We start from the raw sequence: 15,523 nt of genomic DNA on the forward strand, positions 1-15,523 counted from the left end.
GAGAAAGAGAGATCCCCTAATTTGGAAGAAATTAGTCGTATGCTCTCCTCAGCAAACATCACTAGTAAAGCTTCATTAGTATGTATTTTCACATAATTCAATTAGCCAAAATACATACAAATGCCAGCAGTGCTGTTCCCTGCTCAGGGAGTGTTGGTGAAGCTTTAAACAGATTTGAAACAAAAATTGCATAAACGGCATGTAAAGTCCTGTGCATACAAAGATACCTTCGGGGTCCTAATAAATTCATGAAACTTTTAAAAGCATGATTTCCTAGCAGGCAATCACTTTTAATTAAGAGGATCACCTACAGCAACACATGTCCTTCAAAAACTTACATTATTTTTTTTCTTTTTTGAATTTCAAAGTTTCTGTAGTAAAAGTTGAATTGCTGAGTAGCTTAACCTCAAAAGGATTCCAGGCTTTCATGGCAGTTATAAACCACTGTGGTGCCTTCTTTATAAGAAGAAAAGATTCTTAACACAACAGAGAAAGAAGGAAATCTCTTTCTACTCATAGCTAGAAGCAAGCATTTCCTCCAAAGGTCAGAAAACTTTTCCTCAGTTAAAGAATATTTTAAGGACACTGTAGCTACTTGCACAAGTAATCTCTAGTAATTTGCTCTATGAATTAAACATACAATTGCAGGTATTTATTATTTCATACACTGTAAGTTTCTCTCTCTAGTTTTTTTTTTTTTTGTTTTTTTTAAAGAAAAGGTAGTAGATTTGTAGAATTTTTTTGCATTGCGAATTTAGTAAATATGGAGTGTGCGTGGTTTAGTTGATGAGGTGATATCTTCCAAGAGTAATGGGCAGGAATGCACAAATTTAGGCTTAGCTCACTGATTGATTGATTGATTAAGTGCTGTCAAGTCGATCTCAACTCTTAGCAACCACATAGATAGATTCTCTCCAGGATGATCTGTCTTCAACTTGGCCTTTTAGGTGTCTCAGTGGTGCATTCATTGCTGTCGTAATCGAGTCCATCCACCTTGCCACTGGTTGTCCTCTTCTTTTTTCTTCAACTTTACCACATGAGAACATAGGAAGCTGCTATATACTGAGTCAGATCATTGGTCTATCTAGCTCAGTATTGTCTTCACAGACTGGCAGCGGCTTATCCAAGGTTGCAGGCAGGAATCTCTCTCAGCTCTATCTTGGAGAAGCCAGAGAGGGAACTTGGAACCTTCTGCTTTTCCCTGAGTGGCTCCATTCCCTGGAGGGAATATCTCCCAGTGCTTACACTTCTAGTCTCCCAATCATATGCAACCAGGATGGACCCAGTCATTTGTGCTTTGAGTGAAAATTCTGGATGGATTTGTTCTATGATCCATTTGTTTGTTTTCCTGCCTCACTTGTTTTCCTAACTCACTAGCCAGCCATTATTTGTGTTTGCCTCCAATCCCCTCTCTTCCCTCAGATCCTTTTCTGGCACACAGGAGAGCATATGGTCTTCTGTCATTTGCACTGGGATATGAAGATGTTAAGAAACTGTGGGAGCCATTTCCTGCTGCTCAAAAAGGATTCTTGATAGTCCTTGCCTTCTCAAACGTGGCAGTGGAAATGAGACCTCTGGGGAGGAGATCTGTGTGGTGTTGGATGTCCTGCTTGCCAAAGCCTGGGGGCACTTGCCACTGATGAGCTGGCAGGTAGATTTGTAGATGCCTGATAATGGAGTACTCTCCTTTCAGTCACAATTCTGATGGATTCATGCAGTATTCCTATCATTCTGGGGCTGCTCCTGAGTTCATATTCATTATATGGCAAAATAGTGATCACCTGGGATCAAAGTCAAATGGTTGGTTCACACATAGCACTTAGCAATAGCACTTACATTTATATACTGCTTTATAGCCGGAGCTCTCTAAGCGGTTTACAATGATTTAGCATATTGCCCCCAACATTCTGGGTACTCATTTTACCAACCTCGGAAGGATGGAAGGCTGAGTCAACCTTGAGCCCCTGGTCAGGATCAAACTTTTAACCTTCTGGTTACAGGGTGGCAGTTTTACCACTGCGCCACCAGGGGCACATGCGTGGACATCAGCTGAGTACTCAACAGGAGGCTACTCATACTTGATGACTAGAAGCCAACTGCATGAACCTACTCCTGTTCGCCACCACTCATTGAGATTATCAGGCAGAGGTCGGTCTGCAGTTGCCACCAGCTCATCTGGTGGCTATTCGGGGATGGGCCTTCTATGCTGCTGTCCCAAAACTTTGAACACACTCCTTGCTTAAATAAGAGCCTCTCCATCTCTGACAACTTTTAAAAAGTCTTTAAAGACACATCTGTTAACCCAGGCTTTTAATTAAATATTGTTTAAATAGTTTTTGTTTTAAAATGTTATTTTAAAATTTAAATTGTTGTAATGTTTTAATTTTTCTGTATCATTTATTTTGTTTTAACTAATGCTTTATTTGTTTTTGTTTTTGTTTGTTTGCTTTGTTGTAAACCGCCCAGAGATGTGAGTTTGGGGCGGTATAAAAATATGTTAAATACTTTTTTAAAAAAGCATTGTACTATGAAAGATCAAAAACAGTTCCATCTGTGAAGGTTCATTCGCATATGCCAGTCATCAATATCATGAATCTGTGAACCAGACCAAAAATGTAAGTGTTGTTGATTCTGGGGCACATGGACCAGCAGGCTGCTGAGTTTAAAGAGCATCATGTTATGCAGAAGATGGTAATGGAACTGATGACTAGAGGTGTGCATGAATCAATTTTTGTGATTCAATTCAAGCTCAAATCGAATTGCAAAAACTCAGATCGATTAGTCGGAACCAGCTGGCTTGGCTGTTTGGCTCAATAGATCCATCTCACATCACTCGAATTGATTCGTGTGCTTCGAGCACCATTTTGAAGCCTGTTTTCTCAGGGAGAGCTGGAAAATGGGGCTGTTTTTCCAGAGAGAGCTGGTCAACCAATTCGAGTTGGTGGGTAGACCAGCCCTCCACTCCAGATTTAGCGCAACTGCCCACCTCAGAGGATTGGTCTGCCTGGTAGACCAGTCCTCCGAGGCGAAGTCCAGGGCGTAGGGCTGGTCTGTCCATTGATCCCAATTGGTAGACCAGTTCTCGCCAGAAAAATGATGCCATTTTAATGCCCATTTTTCCAGGGAAAGCTGATCTACCAATTGCGATCAGATGGTAGACCAGCTCTCTGCTTTGTGCATCTGCCTGTATCGGAGGACTGGTTGAAAACTACAGGGATTGAAAATGGGCCTCAAAATGGCACTTTCTGGGGAGAGCTTGTCCACAAACTGGGATCAGCAAGTAGACTGAGGTGAGCTCTGAGGCGGGCTCACTAAGTCCGGAGCAGAGGACCTGCTGATCAGCAGACCTGCTGATCCCAAATGGTAGACAAGCTCTTCCTGGAAAACCAGGAGAACTGATCTACCAATTAGGATCGGCGGGTAGACACACCCTCTGCTCCAGATTTAGTGCATCAGTCTGCCTCAGAGGACAGGTCTACCCACTGATCCCAATTGGTAGACCTGCTCTCCCTGGGAAGTGCTATTTTGAGGCCAATTTTCCATGGTGCAATGGAGCATAGGACAAGCTTGGTGTACTGAAGATCCTACATTCAATCCTGGAATCTCCAATTTAAAGCATCTTAGGGGGCAGAACTGAGAAATAACTCCCTTTGGCTGAGGGAGACCAGCTGTCATCCAGAATGGACTATACTGAATTAGCTGGACTGATGAGCCCAGGTGAGACATTGTGTTGTAAGCGTATACAGATGTCTGTACATGTTTTTGCATGAATGGCTGCACTTGTGTTCATTTTAAAAGTAGACCTCTGTACAGGCCCCTCAAATGAGAGGCTATATATTGCTTTCCCTGAATTCAGCATAACATGTAAATTATTGCATTTTTGTTCACTGTTCACAAATTGTATGAGTGCTGAACATAATCTGCGAATAGGTCTATGGTCTAACTCAGTATAAGGCAATGTCACATGCTAACCAAAAACGGAAGGAGCAATATTCTCCATGCTTTGCTCTCCAGATATGGTCTACCAATTGTATTGTTGAGAGAACACCCTTGGTTGATATTTGAGATCGCAACAGTCTAGGTCAGGTCCATTTCCTGTAAATATTCTTATACCATTCTCTAGCATGATTTGTTTGTGGTTCTATTGAAAGTGCAGCCCTGTGCAATACATCATATGTATTGCAAAGGAATATACATAGATTTACTGTATGTTGTACAGTAGATACAGTTATAGCAGCAGCTAGATTAGAAAGGACAACTACTGGACAATTAAAACACATTGAGAAGGACACAGCTGCATCACAATGATCAAGATATGCCAGAATAAATTAGCATCATGCAAAGTTGGACCATGTTTAATTCATAGGCTGTGCCTATATTTAGTCATCTTATTATTTGTAATATAATCCATCCATTTATTGAAGGTTAACACCAAGCATTACTCCTGGGTATTTTGTAGATGTGTCACAGGTCAGTGTAGCCCTTCTAATCTCAACCTACTTAGAGAGACTAAATGTGTTGGAAAGAAATTGTATAGAATATCAAGTTAAATGAAGAGAAAATGAATTCTAATTGCTGTTATCTTATCCCAGGTGCCTTTTCTGAGGAAAGGAACACAGGAGACAAAGGAAATATTATCAGCAGTTAATAAAAGAATACTGTCCTCTGACTTCATAAGTATACCTCCACTGAAACTCAGACACGTACATGGCATATGAAAACGATTGAAGAGAAGACGACCTGCCACAGTCTACGGAGGCACTCCAGGAATCAGTGGAAGCAGGTCTGATAAGAAGCTCTAGAAAAGGACTCTTTGAAAATCATATGAAATGTAAGAAGAACATGGGCAGGGGGAGAGAAACCATCAAAATGGCAGCAATTTGAAAACATTAAAATAAAGTATCTTAAGCCAGCACCCATTGAAACTATGTTTGCATATAAGCAGTAAAAAGTAGAATTGACAAAAACAAAAACCCCATGTGAACTTTCTCAGAGAAAGTTATAACTGTTAAAAAAACTAGGTACATTTTAGACTCTGACAAGACCTCAGACTGTGTCATAACATTTTACTCTACTACTAGCTGATCCTGCACAGCACATCTGTGCGGCAGTACACTCCCCCCACCTTCTGCCCTACTCCCCTCCCCCCAGCCTTCAGCCCCAGTCCGCTCCCCCAACAAGCCTTCTGCTCCAGTCTGCTCCCCTCCAACCTTCTGCCCCAATCCACTCCCCCTAAGCCTTCTGCCCCAGCTTGCTCCCTCCTCTGTTTTTCCCTCTTTCTCTCTCTCTCATTTGTGCTCCACTCTCCGCCGCTTTTTAGCCTGCTTGTGTTTTCCCCGCTGGCTGTTGCTGCCTGCTCCTTCCTCCAGTCTCTGGTGTCGGGTGACCAAGCGTTCAGCCGGCTCCTTCCTGCACAGCCTTCTCTCAAGCGAGCATCTTCTGAAGCGGCCAGCCGTTTGTCTCTGCCCAGCCAGGCTCCGCCACTTTCTCTCCCCGCAGCTTCCCTCCCCCATTCTGCCCCAGTCCATTCAGTTCTCCTCTCCGCTTGCCCACTTTTCTTCCTTTCCTTTCCTCCCCAAGCGGCCACTTCCCTACGTGGCCAACCGCTGCCCAGCCAATCCAGCGCCTCCACCGCCCAGCCAATCTGCTGGGTTGCCGGGACTCATCCCCACAGAGGCACGTCTACGAGAATTAATATAATAGATTAAAAATAATGGCTGACATCTTCACTTACTGTGCAAAGACAGTAAGCCTGTTCTCATGATCATGAAATAGAGGGTAGAAGACATTAAAGCCAGATGTTGCTTGGAGCCCACCAAACCAGCCCATTCCAATGTAGGTAGCCTGACTTTCTTACCCTCATGTTTACCAAGGTAGGAAGAAACTAGCAGCTGCCCTATTTCGAAGTCTGACCGTGTGTTGAAACCATGGCTTAAAACTCTTCCCATGGCCAGTGGCCATGTTTGTCATAGATTTCTGTGGCCAGAGGGGCTAGTCAGTGGAGAGCTGTTGCTGTACTGAAGGCTGCCTCTCTGCTGTGAGCACAGTGCATGCTGGGATACTCAGTTCTGTTTTTAAAGGACTGGATCCTGCAGTTGCATGGAGTGTCTGTGTGGCTTGTTCACAGACCCAGTGGAGGCACTGCTTGTCTGTGCAATTTAGGATAGGTTTTCTTTCCTCTGCAAAACCACCCCCAGATGATCATGTGTATGACCTTAGTGTGTGTTTTTGGTAACCCAGAGTCTCTCTGCAAGTGCTGAGCAGGGGCAATTTTCATCAATCTGTCCTTCTCCTAGAGAGGAGAGCTGGTCTTATGGTAGAAAGCATGACTTGTCCTCTTTGCTAAGCAGGGTCTGCCCTGGTTGCATTTGAATGGGAGACTACGTGTGAGCACTGTAAGATATTCCCTTAGGGGATGGAGCTGCTCTGGGAAGAGTATCTAGGTTTCTAGTTCCCTCTCTGGCATCTCCAAGATAGGGCTGAGAGAGATTTTTGCCTGCAACCTTGGAGAAGGCACTGCCAGTCTGTGAAGACAATACTGACCTAGATAGACCAATGGTCTGACTCAGTATATGGCAGCTTCCTTCCCAATTTTCGGTTGTGTGGAAGCAAGGTAAGAGAAAAACATGGGTAGAAGGATTGTGTGGAAGAAGGTAGGAGGATTTTCAAAGTAGGAAAATCCTCCTACTTTGCTTCCACACAATCACTTCTACCCAGGTTTTCCTCTTACCTTGCTTCCGCAAAACTGAAAATTGGGGCCACGCACAGCTCCCAAACCTAGGTAGAACACAGTTTTTGGTTGTGTGAATGACCTCACTATGCCTGTGAAAGCTCCATGACCCTTAGGGACCATTTGGGTCTGGAAGAAGTAGAGACTGACAAAAATCTATCCCCTTGCAGCGGGACTCTGGATTACGAAATGCTGTGGAGGTGGTTTATACTCACCATGTCTACACAATTAGGGAGGATGTTGCCTTGCCACTATCTTTTAAAATATAAAATAGTATAGCTGAGATGGTCTACTGTTTGACGTTAGCCAATGTGGGATAGTGGGTTGAGCTTTGGGCCTAGAGTGAATAAACCTGGGTTCAGAACCCTGCTCAGCTATGAAGCTTTCCTGGGTGAATTTCAGCCAGTCACATTCTCTCAGCCTCACCTACTTACTTCATAGGCCTCTTGGCATGTACAGTATGCCACCTTGAGCGACTTGAGGGAAGAACAGGATACAAATGTAATAAAGAAATATAAAAAAAGAGGGCTCCTAATTGCTTTGTTGAAAAGAGGATTCTAGGCAACCTGCAGCAGTTCGAAAAGCCATCTCTGCCAAAATTCCCTCAGCAGGTCAGCCATCTCTCTCTAAAACCATCCCATACCAGGTTAAACTTGGCCAATGAAAGCCAGAAGAGCCAGAACAACCCTTCTAAAATAGTACCTGTGTGACAGGTACACACAGACATGTTGTTGTCTTACATGTCTTAAATGGACATCTTGTAAAAACCATCATTTTGTTTTTATTGATCTTCAGATCCATGTAGATTTAATAGATTGACATAGTCTTTAATTGGGTAACTGCTCTACATGCTCTACATGCTATTGTGCTTGGGCTGGGACAAATTTTTTGTGCTAGCATCAGGGCTTAGAAGCCAAAATCAAATGTATGTAATTGTGAATCTTGCACAGGACAGAATAAATATTTCAGATTCCTGGAGCATCAGATTTCTAAGTGCCCAGGCAGTCAAGCACCTGGGGTTTCTCTGGCCCCTGCTGTTTTGTCAGTCAGTATCAGGCACTGATTCATTCACTCTGGGTTGGTTTTCTGCACCTTCCGTGAATGACAAAAGGACTGAATTCTACCTGTGCAGTTGTATCCCCTGGAGATCTGCCCCTTGAAATTCCACTAGGCTGGGTCAAGTGGGTGGAAATACTTGTACTTTACTGTCACCTTGAGTGGGTTCAATCGTATGGTGTTGAATCATATGGTGCTTCCTTTGATGCAGACAAAAGGCAGGCATGCACAGCTTTGCCTGAAGCAGTTGCTCGTCAGTCCTGTTTGCTTCTTTGCATTTTCTTCTTGAGTTAGAAAGACAAGAAATGGCACCCCACTCCTACATACATAAGTGATCCGTTACTGACTTATAATAGAGCCTATCAACAGATTGGCAGTACCTATTTTACTTAGAGCCACAATATGTAGTCTTGCATCAGTGTTCCTATGGAAAAACAATCCCTGTTCTGCGGGGAAGAGGGGCTTGTCTCTTAGTCTTAATCATGTTCTACCAAGTGGATATGATCTGAGTTAGCAGTCCAGCTGCATATATTACCCTAAAGAAGGTACATCATTTTTACTAGCAAAAATGCCGGCAATCTAAGGACTTACCTTCAGTATATCAGTGGATTAAGGAGGTTTGTTCAAAAACTGGTATTTGGCAATTAACATATTGTATTACGTCTAGAGGCAAGAGAATCCATTCTTCCAGCATATTGCAAATTGTTCAGAATATTGTGCACGCTCTTATGGAAGGCACCAGTTTAGTTGATCAGAACTGCATTGAATTAAACCAACGGACCATTCTCCTTTTCCATTTCCCTTATCACTATTTCCTACATTTTTGAAGGATTTCATACATGTGCTGCATGTGCTAATTTTGTACGTGTATTTATTTATTTTTGTTTATATATAGTTTTTAAAAGGAAGAAGATACATAGCAACTCTGCTTTATCTGACTGACAGTAAGACATAGCTTACCTCATTCGAAATGGAGCAATATTTGCATAACCATGGAATAAAACAGAAGACTCTTTTCTTGTACCACATAAGTTAAATCCACAAAATATTTCCATACATGTATGAGGGAAGCAGCTATAAAACACTCTCCTTGGACCATCATTCCACCAGCATGTGGGGAATTTGCCCTTTGCCTCTTTGAGCAAAGGAAGCATGTCCCTTTGCTCCCTCTTTTATATCTCCTGAATGGATGGGCATACAGTTATGAAATCTGGCACACATGAAGTCCACATTGGCAGGACTCTGTGCAATCCCCCCCCCAAAAAAACAGCAATAACAATAACAACAACAACTATGGGTCAATCCCCTGATTTTGGGTGATTTTTGGAAATCTTTCTTTTAAAATTTGGCTTAAAAATGTGAAATCTGGCTTGTTTCAAGCCAGAACCTTACAAAAAGTTCTGGAACGGAAGCCCCTTCTTGGACTATCATTCCACCCTGGAAAAGGACATTCCTTTGATTTTATATTAATTTTTTCTTCTTCATTGCAGGAATAAGCAGACCTTTTAAATGGGATTAAAAGGACTTCACATTTTATTCTTTCTAACCACAAAAACAAAAACATTCCAAATACTTTCACTTTTACTGACTGTGCTTCTGCAATGGGGAAGACAATAATTAATATAAAATCGAAAGAATGTCCTTGTTCCTCTACATGGAGGTGGAATGATGGTCCTGGGAGGGCTTTACTTTTAAAAAATGGATTCAGATTTTAGTAATTTTTACGGATTGGGGCAATTTAGGATAAAATCCGAATTTTCAAATCCAAAGTTGCACAAGCTTAATGTTTTGTCTACTTGGAGCTGATTAGTACCACCATTGATCTGTACTTGGAATAATTGTGTTACTTCTCTATAGTTGTAAAAAAAAAAAAGATACAAATAAAACAAAATAAGATAACATGCAAATAGATAACAGAAAGAGGCCTGCATAATGTCTTGCTGGCATTATTAAAAAATCAAGACAGGTTTTGTGTAATCTGACTTGGTGGCTTGCTGTTTAACTGAGATCCATGTTCAATCCTACTAGAGTTGGCAGAGTGGGGAAGACAGAAGCTATGACCCAGGGGAAGCTGCACAACTTTCTGGTCAACTTAGGAAAGGAGACTTCCAGCACCTTTGAAATATTTGTATTATACAGAAGTACCAGCAAAGCATGTGAAGCCAAAAAGGTACTCATACCTAGCTGAAGATCCCACGGAGAGATATTTGGGCAACCCAACCCCAGGCTACACCTCATTTCCCACTGTTTCAGCTAGAATATTCTTGGCTGTCTATCTCTTCCAACTGCAAACTTCAAAACCTGCTGTCTGTAACACACTCCACCTATGAAAAGTTGGAGGCTATGCTTCTATCCAGACATATATCATGGGCATCGTGCTAGTTTTGCATCACTGAATAATGAAAACAAAGGACATAGAACCATGGAATCATAATGCTGGCTGGGTTTTGGAGGCCTTCTATTCCAAGGCCCTGCTTGATGTAGGAAATCCAGAGAGCTAGCGATCCCCAACAGATGGCGTGTCCAGCCTCTGCTTGAAGACCTGACAGCAAACCCCCCGCACGTATCCCCTCTTAAATGAGATTAACGGAGCGAGTGCTCTGCCAATTCCGTTTCTGAGATCATGAGATGCCATGCCGTGGCTCCTCAACTCGTGAGTAGACCCCAGTCTGGAAAGCTACAACAAGCCTCCCGGCCGCGGGAGGTCTCCCCGGGATGCCCCGTGCACTTGTGTGGGGCATCTTGGAACTTCCGGGGGCCGGGGGGGTTCCTCATCCCCACCACCCCTACCAACTCCATGACAGAGCCAGTAATCATGTGGGCAGGTGATCCGGCCACCCTGGGTGAGCTCCCTGTTCATCTGCGGGTAGAGCAGGCTAAGCCAGCTCTCCCTGCAGAGCCCAGTTAGGCTCTACACACGGATCGTGTGTAGAGCCTTGATGATACTTCCATGCACAGCTTCTTCCTTTGTGAATCTGCCAGTTCTTACTATGTCACTGCAGTGTGTGTGTGTGTGTGAGAGAGAGAGAGAGAGGGAGAGATGGCTGCACATTTATACAAAACTGGTAACTTAGTTTCAATTACATAAAGAGCCCCTGGTGGCGCAGTGGTAAAACTGCCGCCCTGTAACCAGAAGGTTACAAGTTCGATCCTGACCAGGGGCTCAAGGTTGACTCAGCCTTCCATCCTTCCGAGGTCGGTAAAATGAGTACCCAGAATGTTGGGGGCAATATGCTAAATCATTGTAAACTGCTTAGAGAGCTCCGGCTATAAAGTGGTATATAAATGTAAGTGCTATTGCTATACATCTAGAACTTCAGTTTGTACAACAATCATACATATTATTGATATCACTGAGGTTCAGGCATGTTACTTAATAGCTCTCTTAACAGCTCTCTACCAGAGCTCAATGATAGAGAGCAGAAACTATTCATGTAGAAGAGCTAAGTTTTGATCCCCAATTTCTCCTATTAAAAGGTCGTCAGCAGTAAGGCTGGGAAACATCCCATCTTCACATCTCGAGAGCCAACACCAGTCACGGCTCCAGGCTGGATAGATGAATGGTCTGAAGTCTTAATAAGTGCCTTTACTTTTTGAGGGCCATTGAAGGCCAGTGGCATAGCACATTCTCTGATTCATTCTCTGCTATCTCCACTTCAGATGATAACAGGGAGCGCAAAGTCTTCTGCATGGAGAACCAATTGGAATAAAGCATACCTGCCCAAGTGGAACAATATTCAAGGACAGAATCACATGACTGGAAACTCCATAATTCAAAATGACCATCTTTGTTAGTCAATGCAGTAAGAAAGAACTATATTAAGAATTTTTGGATTCTGTAAATGTTCAGTTAAAGAATGAATGTAAAAAGATTAAAGACTGACTATTCAATGGCTCAAACTATCATATTTCGGACATATTATGCGAAAACCCAGCTCCCTTGAGAATTCCATAATGATGGGAAAAGTTGAAGGAAAGAGAAAAAGAGGACGACCAACAGCAAGGTGGATATACGATTATGACAGCCATTAATGCACCACTGAGAGACCTTAAAGGCCAAGTTGAAGACAGTTCATCGTGGCTGTCAAATTGATGCCGACTTGACGGCACTTTATCAATCAATCAATCAATCAATTCAATGGCAGGCTCAGCATTATACCAAAGATACAAGCTACAAGGCTGTGTGCTGTTTCCCTCCACTCCTGTCCACACTCCACAATAATCAGGAATCACAAGAAGTGCAATGCATAATTAAGGTTCAGATAACGTTTTGCAGTTTAACTTGCATTTCTGTAGTTTCTCAGACTTGAGTTTTGAAACAAAGCTGACCAGATACCTTTAATTCCTGAAAAGGAGGCTTTTACTAATGTTAATGTGCACAGGCATGGCCAAGAGCTGTTATTTTAGGTTGCGGGGAAAGGAGGAGTGTGTGTATAATCTCAGCTATGTTGAATGTGTGCAGTTCTCGAGCCAAAGCACAAATTAATGCTGAGATCATATAAAAGGAAATAAAAAAGATCTGCCTTGAGATCAAATACAGCATTTGTATAGAACTGTATTCAAAACGGATACAAATGCATCAGTTCCTTCAGAATTATAGGTGAATCAAAGGAAAAATTATATCCAAGAAGATAAAGCGGGCAACCAGCAGCCTAACCATGCAAGAGGCAGAGATGCATCTTTGAAGATTCTCCTATGGCCTCCTAAAGAGCCAGATGTTGCTGGTAGAACAATGTCCTCTCAGCCTTAGCATATGGTTCCCAGCGTTCTGATTCATAGGAAAAGGGGAGATGTGGAAGGCCATCATTTCATGCATTCATTTAAGAGCAAGGTATTTGAAGAATTTGAACAAAAAAAGGGAGGGAAGCTTTGAATGAGTACTTTTTTGAGGAGAGGGAGGAGATATTGTAGATGTGAACAGGAAACCTCAAACAAATGAACATGAAGTCCCTTTTGCTGCTTTTCTAAATGCCCCAAGCACAGAACTAATTTGGGTGGCTAGTTCCCTTTATGTGCTGGATCAAGCCTTTTAGCCTGGAAATCTTCCATTTCCCAAACTTTTGAGCTTTTTTCTTTTTCTTTTTTTGATAAGTAATCACATGTCAGAATGGCTTGGAAATGGGAATGGCCTGAATAGTCTACAATTGCCCAAGTGGTCTGGAACTGTATCTTTATTTGTTTATATAGCATCATTTGTTTGCATAGTGCATTACATAGAGTGAGAAGATAGATCCCTGCCTCAAAGGCCTCACTATGTAGCGGCAACACAAGTAGACAATAGAAGAGGGGGAGGGAAGTAGATTTAGGAAAAGACTGCAGAATAATTGGCAACAGTGCATGAGATGTGGTTCAGTGTTCTCTGGAAGTGCATTGACCACATTCTCGTCTCACATACCCAATTTTCTTCTGGGCTGAGTTAAGGAAAATTGATCTTGTAGTTTTGCAGCAGCTGCTGACTGCACTGATTGGCTGGTGCTTGTGATGTCACAGTTTGGGCCCGGGATACCTGAGGGACCGCCTGCTCCCAAGGGTTACTGCCCGCTTGACGAGGTCATCTGAGGGGGCTCTGCTCTGCGTACCGACAATGAGGGAGGCTCGGTTGTCGTGCACGCGGGACAGGGCCTTCTCTGTTGCTGCCCCCAGACTCTGGAATGCTCTCCCGGTGGCTATTCGCTCCTCGGTCTCCATCACAGTTTTTAGAAAGAGTGTAAAATCTTGGCTTTTTGTGATTCTCTGCTGCTGCTCTTTATACTCTGTATTGCTTTTATGCTTTTGTTTTAAATTTTTAATCAGATTTGTTTAATATTTTTCACTTAAGACTTTGTGTCTTTTTTACCATCTTGTGTTTAAATTTTTGCTGTAAACTGCCTTGGGATTGTTTTAATGAAAGGCGGTATATAAATTTAACAATAAATAGATAAATAAATCCTCCTCCCCATTCCTGCACAATTTTTATCATGTTTTAAAACTTTATCCCAGGTTGTTTTGTTTTTTAAAAGGCAACAGTTCATTTTTTTTCATTGTTTAAACATACAGTTGGCATGTTGAAGAATAAAATAATAAGATGAACTGCCTTCCTGAAGCATGGGGGTGGGGTTGGTGGTGGCAGAGGCAAGACTGACACTAAAATCACTGGTGGAAGTATGTTTACTAAAGCTTTGCTAGGCTGGGGGGAAGCCAGGATTCCTCTACGGGAAATGAAGATCATGGCAAGTTTTGTTTGAAGGGATATCTGACAGCACACTGTAAAACTAGCAGATAGGATGAACCAAGTACCTTGAAGGTGCATAGATGCAGGATCCGTATCTCGTATCTTAAGTATCAGGAATATTATTACCAAAGTCAAAAACATTTAGAGGGCCTCTTTAGACTGGAGCTATCAATGCAAGTGCTAACATTGGAGGAACAGTTATATGTGGTAAACATGTAAAGCAGGGGTTCTCAAACTTGTGTCCCCAGTTGGATCTTGTTGAACTTCAACTCCCAATGGTCAAAGGCCATTCTGGCTGAGGATTACAGGAGTTGAAGTCCAACAACCTCCGGGGAACCAAGTTTGAGAAACCCAGATTAAAGTGTAAAGGGGAGACACGTTCCCCAAATACTGGAAAGCCATGATTGGATACAGTGCCCTGGTGCATGTCCACTGGTTGTTTAGAAATGGGCATCTTCCCTTTGTATTTTATATGTTAATTGTGGCAGTTAACTGGGTCATGGTAGGCCATGCAGAGGCTCATTGCACAGGCATGGTGGCCTCCAAAATGGCCACCGTGGCGGGGGGGTGGGGGGTGGAAGACCGAATGTGCTGAAGAATGGCCAAATGGGCCAGTTTTGGACCTAAGGGAGGCTGGCAGGGGTAGCAGCAACCTCCATGGAACCCCCTGCCACTTTGGAGGTCACCCCCAGAAGCGGTAAGTTTTTTAAAAATTAGAATTTTTAAAAAAATTGCAACCCCCCCAGCCCGGCCCGGAGGGGACCAAGGGGGTATCAGACCAAACTGGCCCTGTCCAGTTCATTTCCAGTTCTGACTCAAACCAGACCAGCCGGTTCTGTGCACACCCCTACTTACCACTGACTTGTCTGGTGAGGCTTCAGCAGCAAGCTTTTTCTGTAGTTGCCCGAGGGCTGTAGACATATTCCCTGTCGAAGTTAAGAGCTGCACCATCTCTCATGGCCTTCAGAAGGGGCACTGAAGAGGCACCTGTTCAGCCAGGCATTTAGTTGGATTTTATATTTATTTTTAATTTTAATCATCTGCTTTGTTGATTGTATTGTTTATAGTGGTTTTTAACCAACTATGGCAGTTAAACCATGGTTTAACCATGTAAACCACCATGAGACATTTGCGTTTGATGGTATACAAATGCGCTAAATAATAATATTTTATTTATTTATTTTCCCACCCCACCCCCACCCCCATAAACTGCTTTGGAAACTTTGTTGAAAAGCCGTCTAGTAGTAGTAGTAGTTGTTGTAGTAGTCGTTGTAGTAGTAAATAAAAGAATAATAGGCAAGGCACAGGTAAGGCCTGACACCTGTAAGAGCTTCCAAATCCGGTCTGCTTTTTTGAATTAAGCATTAAAGGAACTCAAGCCAGCCTCACTTTCCTGCCTGATCCTTGCCAGCTCTGATTCTGCAGATCCTATAACACCTAGGTTTGACAGTGGCTGCTACTCTTGAAGATATGTTCTTCTGGATGTTGATAAGCTGGAGCAAGTTCAAGAAGGGCAACAAAGATGG

The 15,523-nt window shown here is 42.8% G+C and overlaps 2 long non-coding RNA genes across 3 annotated transcripts in view; both read left to right on the plus strand.

Moving 5' to 3' along the window:
- The window catches only part of LOC128350759 (uncharacterized), a 68,272-nt gene extending 63,357 nt beyond the window's left edge, over window positions 1-4,915 (plus strand). For both annotated transcript variants that reach the window (XR_008319443.1, XR_008319442.1), the window contains exon 3: window positions 4,593-4,915. This is a non-coding gene — a long non-coding RNA (uncharacterized LOC128350759). The remainder of the gene's footprint in view (window positions 1-4,592) is intronic.
- Window positions 4,916-9,828: 4,913 nt separating this feature from the next.
- On the plus strand, window positions 9,829-13,717 carry LOC128350765 (uncharacterized). The gene is made up of 2 exons (XR_008319444.1): window positions 9,829-9,956; window positions 11,264-13,717. It is a non-coding gene; the product is annotated as an uncharacterized LOC128350765 (long non-coding RNA).
- The last annotated feature ends 1,806 nt before the right edge of the window (window positions 13,718-15,523 follow it).

This window comes from Hemicordylus capensis, chromosome 1, assembly GCF_027244095.1.
Source record: "Hemicordylus capensis ecotype Gifberg chromosome 1, rHemCap1.1.pri, whole genome shotgun sequence".
Classification (NCBI taxonomy): domain Eukaryota; kingdom Metazoa; phylum Chordata; class Lepidosauria; order Squamata; family Cordylidae; genus Hemicordylus; species Hemicordylus capensis.